We start from the raw sequence: 10,718 nt of genomic DNA, 5'->3' as shown, positions 1-10,718 counted from the left end.
GAAGTAAACAGTTAAGCCACAGGCATGGGTTTGAAAAAAATTCTCCTCAGCGTCTCCCCCACGTTCCCACCCCTTCTCCTTCCCACAGAACTTCTGATGCAATTGGGATATAGAAGCTGGAGTGGGTCCCATCGCCCTATCATCTTCCCCCAGACGCAATTATCCATTTCATGGCCCTCCCTGGGCACCGAGGGAAGCAAGGGTTACTAATGAAGCTGTTGGTTGCAGTAAAGATGCCCAAATATCCTAGACCTCTCCTGGCTGTGACCACATTAGATGTTTATAGTAGGGGAGCCGATGTGGCTCGGTGGTTGAATGCCTGCTTCCCACATATGAGGTCCAGGGTTCAATCCCCTGGGCCAGTACCAAAAAAAATAAAAATAAAAAAAATAAAAAATAAACCAAGCAGATGTGGCTTAAGCAACTGGGCTTCCATCTACCATGAGAGGACCCAGGTTCAATCCTCAGGGCTTCCTGGTAAAAGCGTGCCCACGCCGCAAGCAACGCAGCAAAGATGATGATGCAACGAAAAAGAGAGATGCAGGGGAGAGGCAACAGAAACCAGGAACTGAGATGGTGCAAGCGACGGGGAACCTCTCTGCCACATGGGAGATCCCCAGGATCCACGAATCCCAGTGAAGCCTAGAGGACAAAATGAGAAGACAAAAGAAACAGACACAGAAGATCACACAGCAAATGGGGGGGAGTGGGAGCAGGGAGAAAAAATGTATATGGTATCTACGTATCTATGTGTGTATATATATTCACAGATAGACCCACCCCAACAAAAGACTTGTCTTAATCCTAATCTGCATTCCTGTGGGTGTGAGACCATTTGTAAACACGACCTGTTAAGGAGGTTGTTTTCAGTTAAGGAGTTGAATTGGGGTGGGCCTTAATCCACACTACTAGAATCCTTCATAAGCAGAGGAAATGTGGGCTAGTCAGCCAGAGAGGGCCCGGCAGGAAGAAGCCGGAAGTCAGTGGAAACGGAAATAGCAGACACAGGAAAGGGAGATCATCCTGGGGCGGGAGGCAGAGACGCAAGCCACGGAGCCTGTGCTGGTTTGGAGCTATGGACGCCAGAAAAACATGTTCTTAAACTTCCTCCAGTCCTGTGGGTGTGAGCCCTTTGTAGGTAGGGCCTTTGGGTGAGGTTGCGTCAGTTAAGGTGTGGCCCAGCTCAGTCAGGATGCTCTTCATCCCATACTGGAGTCCTGTAGAAGCGGGAATGCAGTTCAGACAGAGGGCCAAGGAGGGAGCAGCCAGAAGCTGAAAGTAAATGGACCTGGAATAGAAGGGAGAAGCCAGGAGGGGCCACCAAAGGCATTGCCATGTGACACAGGAGCCCAGGACCAAGGACCCCTGGCAGCCAGCCCCACAACACGGGCCTTCAGGAGGAAAAGATTTGGGAGTGAGAGATGCCACTATTAAATGATTTGGAAATTTTGGGTGAAATAAAGATTTAAAGTGGGGCTAGGTTCATGGAGCATGGTGTCGTATGAAATTAGAAAGTATCTGTCAATAAAAATAATTTCACTTCTTGCACCCTGATCATAATATGGCAAAAGAAGTTCTACGGCTTCTTTAGGGGCTGGGCATTATTACACTCACAAGAACCAAGCTGCAATACCAAGTTCAGCCAGTAGGTGGTGCTTTCTTAAAGAATGCTAGAAGTTGAAAATTCTTTTTAAGATATTTGAAGAGAGGATCATGAGTTTACAGCTGCCATGAACTATTAAAGCTTTGGATATTTTGATACACGGCTCTTGCAATCAGAAGTAGACAGCTACTTTGGGTAATTACCAGGAAATTTAAAGAATAAATGTAAGAGAAATGCCAATGAAATAATTTTTAGGAGAGAAATGGACACAGGTTTTGTGTATATGTAAGATCAAGAGAGAATTACTCTTTGTCAGTGAATTTCCCGGAGGAAAGTTTTTTTTTAAGGTTTTGGGCTTCCAGGAATGCTGTGATTTTTTTTTAAGTCGATAATTTGTAATATTGTTACAAAGGAAAGTTGAGCGAATTACAATAATGAAAGAGAGAAAAAATTTTATACTCCCCATACATAGTCTTAAGAAATTTTCAACTTCAGGTCCTATCATAAAAGATTTAAAAGGGTTGGGGTTTTCGCCCTTCCTTGTAGACGAGTGTGCGTCTGAAGAGAGTAAAGATTCTTACGTAAAAGGAACCTTTATCCTTGGAACGGGGTGGGGGTGAGGGCGGAGCGCGCGCCTGTGCGTGCACGCGCACCGCACATTCTTCGGGGGGAAACGGAGAAGTCATGGTTTTGTCATTTATAGTTTATGTAGCCTTAACTGGTTTTCTTAATTTAGTTCGATGTAATAATATATTGACAAGTGAGGGAACTGTTATCAGGTTCTTTAAATTGTAACAAAGAATAGTATACCCATTTATTTATTCATTGGCTGCTCAAACAGAAATAAAAGGAAGAAGGTACTATGTGGAAATACTGACATCTGGTGGGGAAAATGGGGATCGCTGCTACAGAAGGGAGAAGATCTGGGTTTTGTCTGTTTGGATTTGTTGTGTTTTTATTCGATTCGGTTTATTTAGTTCACCTACTGTTTACCTCCTTCTAAAATCTCTGACTTAATAACTTCCTCTGCGTGGAAAAAGGGTGAGCAGATAACTCATAAGGATGGAAAACAGTTCTGGCGTGGGGTTTAAGCCTCTGGACTCCGGTCACTGGCTCCCTGAGTTCAAGTACTGGCTTTGCTACCTGCTGATTTTATCACCTGGGGCAAGTCATCTATTCTCTTTATTTTTTAGTTTCCTCATCTGCCGAATAAGGATAACAACGGTCTGTATTACACAGCTGTTCTAAGGAGTAAAGCAATTGATCCTGTGCTGGCTCAGAGTAAGCACCAGACATCAGAGTCTGCATTATCATTCTCCACACAAATCCTACTCTACCCTCCTCCAGCCAGAGCCGTGTCTACGCCTTGCCCAATGAGCACAGTTGCATAGCCTTGCGGCCGGAGGTCCGGGCTACCTGGGAAGATAGAGGGCGAGACATGGAGATAAACGAATCTTTTAGCCAAGCTGCTGCTGTCGCCCTCCGCGTGCGGGATGATCTTTCACCCCTCCAAGGCAAGGACTCTGCCCAGCCCGGCCCCGGTGCCCACTGCACAGCGCGAACCTTGTTGAGAGCTGTTCTCTCAAAACAGCCGATCATTTCCTCAGTCTACAGAGGAGTATCGGTGAGGAGTCCTTGGGCTCTCCAGACCAGCTTTTCCTTTTTCCTGGAGAATGCTGAGGACTAGACCGGGGGTGTCCCAAGGCCATGCCAAGGGAATCCACAGCCCCTGGAGAGCTCAGTTAGAATTGCGACCGTTAGCCCAGCTTGAGCCACGTGGAACCACAGAGGCAAAACCCCAGAATAAGGGTTGAACTCACACCAGTAGGAGTCAGGCAATGGGAGGCAGGGAAGGGCAGAACCCACCCAACGATGCCGCGCTGCAGCCTTGCTGTAACCTGACTGCTGTCAGCCGGGCCCCGGGAACAGGAAGGAAAGGTGTAGTAATCATTTAAAAGCCATTTCTCTTCTCGTTTCTAAGAAGGGACTGATAAATGCCTTACTGTGGGGCGAGAAAGTCTATCTTTTACATCTTTATCTTGATGATTGGAAATTTTAGTGCACATGAACATCAGAAAAATGTTTCTGTAGTTACCCTGAGCTGATGTCCTCTAGTAATAGAGCAGGGGATAGGCAGGAATGAAACCTGAAATCAGAGATAAATTGAACTTCTTCCACTAATCCTTTTCCCAGAGCTGGTTTCCATTTAAGGTCCTCACTCTTCTTCTCTTATCTCCCTGTAGAAGTTTAAGCATATAAAGAAATAACTACTGGCATGAGAAAAGGGGAAAATCATCAAAAAAAGAGACTATTTCACACCACATGTATAGCCAGTCCTTAGGTTGCAGTATCTGACTTAAGATGGAAGCTTGAAGAGTTCAGGCAGAGATGTACAGAGGTGCTTGGCTTTTTTCCCATGAAGCGCCTTCTCTTCCATCCTCACGGTGCAACTTTGCACTGTGCAAATACACCCTCATGGGTGCATTTATCTTAATACGATGTTGTGTAGTTTATGATATTTCAAATCAATTACCCTTGCTACCAACTCATTTTGCAATGAGAATGTTTTGGTAGAGAAGTAGCCATGACCTTAAGAAAGCTTGTCCTATTGCAGAAACATGTTTATATCTTTTGTCTCCACTACCACGAAAGAATGAGCAACATAAATATCTGCTTCTCTCTTGTGTTCAACTTTCAGAGGGTATGTTTAATATACAGTAGGGTTGACACTTGACATGACAGCTATCATTGAATAACAAACCACTCCCCAAACATAGCATCTTACAAAAGCACAATGAGATACCACTTCACACCCACTAGAATGGCTATTATTTAAAACATAGAAAATAAGAAGTGCTGACAAGGATGCAGAGTTTTTAGGAAACTTAGTACATTGTTGAAGGGAAAGACAAGATGGTGCTGCTGCCTTGGAAATCAGTTTTGTGGTTCCTTAAAAAGTTAAACAAGGGAGCAGATGTGGCTCAAGCAGTTGGGCTCCTGCCTCCCACGTGGGAGGTCCCAGGTTTGGCTCCCGGTGCCTCATAAAGAAGATGAGAAGATGCCACACCCAGCAGACACCGCAACCAGCAGGGAGCAAAAGTGGCTTAAGCAGATGGACACTTGCTTCCCACATGGAAGGTCCCAGGTTAGGTTCCCAGTGCCTCCTAAAGAAGACAAGCCAATGGATGAGGGAGCCATCCTGGGAGGTTAAACATAGAACTCCCATTTGACCTTGCAATCCCACTTCTAGGCATATACAAAAGAATTTAAAGCAGGGACTTTCTTAGCAGCATTACTTGCAATTGCCAAAAGCTGGAAACAACCCAAATGTCCATCAGCAGAGGAATGGAATATTAGCCTGAAAAAGAAATGGGGTTCTGATTCATGCCGCTACATGATGAATCTTGAAGGCATCATCTCGAGTGCAATACCTCAGACAAAGGGACAGATATGGAGAAATTCCACTTGTATGAAATAGCTGGAATACGCAAATTCACAGAGATAAAATAGGTTACAGGGGAGGTGGACTAGGAGTTAGTGCCTAATGGGTGCTGAGAATCTGTTTGGGGTGATGGGCAAGTTCTGGTAATGGGTGGTGGTGGGGGTAGCGCAGCAGCGTGCGTGTGATTAATGCCCCTGAATGGTTTGTTCGGGAGTGTTTGGGATGGGAAAGTGTATGTTGTATATATGTTTCCACAGTTTAAAAAAAAAAGGAGCAACTAAAGAAAAAAGATAATTAAATGCAATACACAATCTGTACTATTAATAGATCAAGTAATGAAAGTGAAAAACCCCAAAAGGACATTATTGGGAATTAATAAAAATTGGAGTATAGACTGTAAGCTTCAGATCCATTTTAAACTCCCTGAGCTTGATAAATGTTACATAAGGAAATATTCTTGTTCTTAGGAAATATAAATGGAAGTGAAGCCAGCTTGTAAGATAGGGGATCAATAGACGGATCTGGAACCTGGCAAGAAGTCCACGTGGATATCAATAACCCCAAGATGGTGCTGGAAGACCCTCCCCAAGATTCTGCCATTCAGACCAAGATTTCCTCCAGAAGCCAGGAGAAGCCCCAGATATTCCCCAAGGACTTTATCATTGGGCCTCCTGGGGGATTGATGGGTGGGGTAATCAATCAAAACTATAAACAGCTGAGCCTCCTCCTATGCCATTAGCAAAGAGGTGGAATAATTAACAGTTCAAGAAGCAGGCACAAGGCCTGAATTCTCTCTCTCTCTCACCTTGGACCCTGATTCTGTTGCCTTCTCCCCAGCTTGGAAGTAAACCTGGGAATTTATCATCTATAATGGGAAACTGCAGTCTGTAAATCAGCCACTTTATCACTTTTCAGCCCCTTCCTCTCTACCGGGGACCCGTGATCCATTATTTTCTCCCATTTCTCTTCCCTCCCCACCTAAATAAAATTACTGGCCTAACTCACCCAACGTGCTCTTGAAATTCATTTTTGCAGCATAGTCAAGAACTTAGACAAAATCTGGTGACAGAAGTACTATGTATTCAAGGAGCATGATGTATACAAACTACTCCCAAATGTTTAGAAAATTGATAAATAGATGAAAAGATAGATACATAGATGGAAATTTAGAATAGTACAGAAAATGTGGTAAAATATTAAAAGTTGATGGCTCTGAGTACCTGGGTGCAGGATGTGTAGAGTTCTCTGTATATGTTTTGTATTTGCAACTGTCCTATAAATCTGAAATTATTTCCAAATAAAAAGGTAAGGAAAAAAAGTGTCATCATTGCTCATGACTCTCTGGATTGGCTGAGTGGCTGCTCTGGTCTGGGCCATGCTGACTTCTTTCGACTGGCCTTGTTTTTTCCTGGTTTGCTCATGCACCGCCAATTACCTGCTGAGTCAGCAGGAGGCTGTCTGCTCTAAGATGGTCTAGGTTGCAAAGGTTTGATTCTGCTCCACATGGCCTCTCATCCTCCAGCAGGCTAGCCCAGGGAAGCTCATTGGCAGCTGGACAAGGCTCCAAGAGAGAAATGATGTGCACAGAGGACTGGAGGCTGAGGCTTTATTATTCTACTATAGACTTATTATTCTAGCAATGGAAGAAATTTTATCATTGTTATAAAGGCAGTACCCACCAGAGGTTCTGAGGGGAGGGAGAAAGAAGAATAGGTAGAATATGGGGGCATTTTCAGGACATGGATTGTCCTGGATGACATTGCAATGACGGACACAGATCATGATATATTTTGTCATAACCTTCAATATTGCACAGGACAGAGGATGAGCTGTAAACTACAGTCCACAGTTAGCAGCAATGCTTCAAAATGTGTCCATCAATTGTGAAAAATGTACCATACTAATGAAGGATGTTGTTATTGTGGGAAGGTGTGGGAGGGGGAGGGAGTAGGGCATATGAGCGTCCCCTGTATTTTTTATGTAATTTTTATGTAATCTAAATCTTCAAAAAAAAAATGTTTTAATTTAATGTTACAGACAGGGAGGCTGCTTATGAATAGTCAAAACTCAACATTAAATCCCCAAATGCCAATGGTCTGTTTTATTACGTTTAAACATATGATGCTTTTGCCGTCAATCTGAGGTCAGGGCCCCAGGGACTTCTCTAAGATACTTGATTCTGATAACACTTCTTCCCTTTTTTTTTCCCCCCTAAAAGTGGTGGTTGCTTTCTGACTTATATGAACAGCCACTGCCTACTCATTCAACCTCCCAATATCCTATATTGACAAATTCCATGTACTAAATTCCTACTGTTTTGAAATAATTATCATAGTTTCCATTTTCTTGACCCAAACCTGACTGATAGCAATAATTAGAATAAAAAGCTTAGTCTGTGTGCATGAATTTCTCTTGTGCTAAAATCATATTGTAAAAATAGTTTCTTCACATGTCAAGATCCTTGATTCAGGTAAACAGTTATCAAAAAAGCCACAAAAGAGAAGCGGACTTGGCCCAGTGGTTAGGGCATCCATCTACCACATGGGAGGTCCGCGGTTCAAACCCCGGGCCTCTTTGACCCGTGTGGAGCTGGCCTACGCACAGTGCTGATGCGCGCAAGGAGTGCCCTACCACGCAGGGGTGTCCCCCGCATAGGGGAGCCCCATGCACAAGGAGTGCACCCCGTAAGGAGAGCCGCCCGGCGCGAAAGAAAGGCCAGCCTGCCCAGGAGTGGGGCCGCACACAGGGAGAGCTGACACAACAAGATGACGCAACAAAAAGAAACAGATTCCCGTGCCGCTGACAACAACAGAAGCGGACAAAGAACGTGCAGCAAATAGACACAGAGAACAGACAACTGGGGCAGGGGAGGGGAGAAGGGGAGAGAAATAAATAAATAAATCTTTTTTTTTAAAAGCCACAAAAGTAATTGCATAACATAGTTATTATAAGAATTGCTTAGTTCTTTATGTCAAGACCCTTGTGACTCAGAAAAGATGTGATGGAAAATATCATTCATAATTGGCATGTTTATCTGTAAGACCTTCTTCACCCTTCTATATCAAGGCCATTTCTGTGCAAGCTAAATGAAACCAACACTTAGAAACCAGCATGCTTTGGCATGTTCTGTCAGTTATGCAAGTGGATTTGGTGTATTTAAGATGAGTTCATGAAAATTTTAAATCTGATTTTATAAGTCAGCTCTGTTTAGGGAGAGAGGGAACCATTATTACTCAAATTATAATAGGAGGCTTCATTTTATGAAAGAATTCACCTGAAGGTATTTTAGAAGTTTAGATATATAAACATATGTGTAGAGAACAGGGAATTACACTGTTTTTTTTCTCTAGAAAGATCTATAGCAACCTAATAATTATGGGTGCTCCTTGGGTATAGGAGGCATCTTATTCATGTCTTTTCTGTTTTACAGTAAGTACATATTACTTTTCTTTTAAAGAAAAATATTTTTTAAAGTTCCTACCATGTAAATTTCAAAGACTTGAATTTTAAAGCTAGGATTTACTTTCCATTTCTCAGCAGCATGCCTCATGCACACCTTTTCAATTACTAATTTACTGAACACCTACAGGGTGCCTGGCATTGTAATAAGAACTGAACCCAAGTAAAATTCATGTCCTGGGGGAGTATAAATCTTATTAGTCAGCTTCATAAGTTATTGTTGCCATAAGTGGTTAATACATAATAAATTTTCAATAAACATTTCTTTAATGAATACATGAATGCATCATCAAAAGTATTTTTCCAAATTCTCATTTCATAGGGGATTTGCCCTGTTCGATTCACTTATACATATTACATCACATCTAAAGTTCACATTGCTCACTTTTTAACAACTCTAAAATATGAATGGGGCTTACTATCAAAGTGAATTTTTAAAGTATTGTTTCATAGACAATTTGCATGGTAAATTAAACAATAGTATGTCTTACACAGACAACATCTTAGATTGAATGGAATACAATATATATTATTATTTACTCATTCTTTAGAAGATGTATTTGATTCTTAACATACGCTTCCCCCAAGATTCAACTGGGAAGTTTTCATGGGCCATTCCATTCATTGAACATTCCAGCCTTTAATGATCATATGAAATCTACAACTACTCATTTATGAATGTTAAAGCCAGCAGCTGACAATTAACAACTTTATAAAACTTAAAGTTCATTTACAAGGGCTTATTTATCTAATTTTTCAAATTACTATTTTTTTTAAAGATTTATTTATTTTGTATTTATTTTTCTTCCTCCCCTCCCCCACTGCCCCAGTTGTCTGCTCTCTGTGTCCATTCGCTGTGTGTTCTTTTGTGTCTGCTTCTATTCTGGTCAGCAGCATGGGAATCTGTGTCTCTTTTTGTTGAGTCATCTTGCTGCATCACTTCTCCATGTGTGCGGCCCCACTCCTGGGCAGGCTGGACTTTCTTTCGCGCTGGGCGGCTCTCCTTACGGGGTGCACTCCTGGCGCGTGGGGATCCCCTACACGGGGGACACCCCGGCATGGCAGGGCACTCCTTGCGCACACCAGCACTATGTGTGGGCCAGCTGCACACGGGTCATAGAGGTCCTGGGTTTGAACCGCGGACCTCCTATATGGTATGCGGACACCCTATCCATTGGGCCAAGTCCGCTTCCCTCAAATTACTATTGAAGGCTCTACACATTTCTTCTATTCTGAACCTCGTAAAATGCATGAGTATATAAAAATTGTGTGCATTTCTAAGCATTATATACTTAAGAGATCTGTAGTTTAGTGTTTGAAATTAATCAAAGGCTTAAAATGTCTAAGAAATATGAGAAAGACTAAACTGTATAGGAACTCTGAAGGGTCATTAAAGAAATACTGATAAAACATATTGGAACGATCAAATTGTCTATGAGACCATAATGGAATTTTCTAACAAAGACAAGCAGAGATCACTGAAAAAAAAAAAAAAAGAACAATTAAAAATGAAAGAAAGAACAAAATGTCATTGGACTAACATTGGGCACAGAAGTTAAAAACATCAAATGAAGGCAACAATATTTTGTTAAAATTAAAGACGTCTACCAGCTCAGTGGATGTTATACCAGGTACATCTAGTTTGATCATATAGTCCATTAACCATCTCTCAGACTTTCTCCTTCTTCCACATTTTCTCACAGAGAAAAGGTTTAGCTGCTGTGGGAGTTGGAAGAACAGAGCAGGAAGGAATACGACAAGGCCTCCTTTAAGCCACTTGGCAGCCACCCCTATCTCTCACCCTCTCCAGATAGGCCTGGTGGGCTTCCAAGAAAACATCCCTGAGGATCTTGGAGGGCTATGGTCACCTGCTCTTCTCTCTACCACTTCACTCCTTCCTGAAATCAGGAATATAAAGTCTGTAAATACCCATGAGCTCTTTCACCTGGACAAATGCCCACTCCCCGCTCTTGTCATTTCAAACCCAATTTTCCTGACCACCACTCATAACAAAGTTGCCCACCTCCAATAAGAGGAAGTTTTCTTCTTTATATTCAGGGCAATCTAATTCTTTTCTCTATTGCATACATTAGGGAATTTTTTTATTTTTTTAGGATAGAACCCGGGACCCCATACAAAGCAGGTGCTTAACGACTGAACTATATCTGCTCCCCAATGAGAGTTGGTTTTTTCATGTTTGTTTTTTCTTTGTTT

This window comes from Dasypus novemcinctus, chromosome 16, assembly GCF_030445035.2.
Source record: "Dasypus novemcinctus isolate mDasNov1 chromosome 16, mDasNov1.1.hap2, whole genome shotgun sequence".
Lineage (NCBI taxonomy): Eukaryota > Metazoa > Chordata > Mammalia > Cingulata > Dasypodidae > Dasypus > Dasypus novemcinctus.
Note: the sequence above shows the minus strand (reverse complement) of the source record.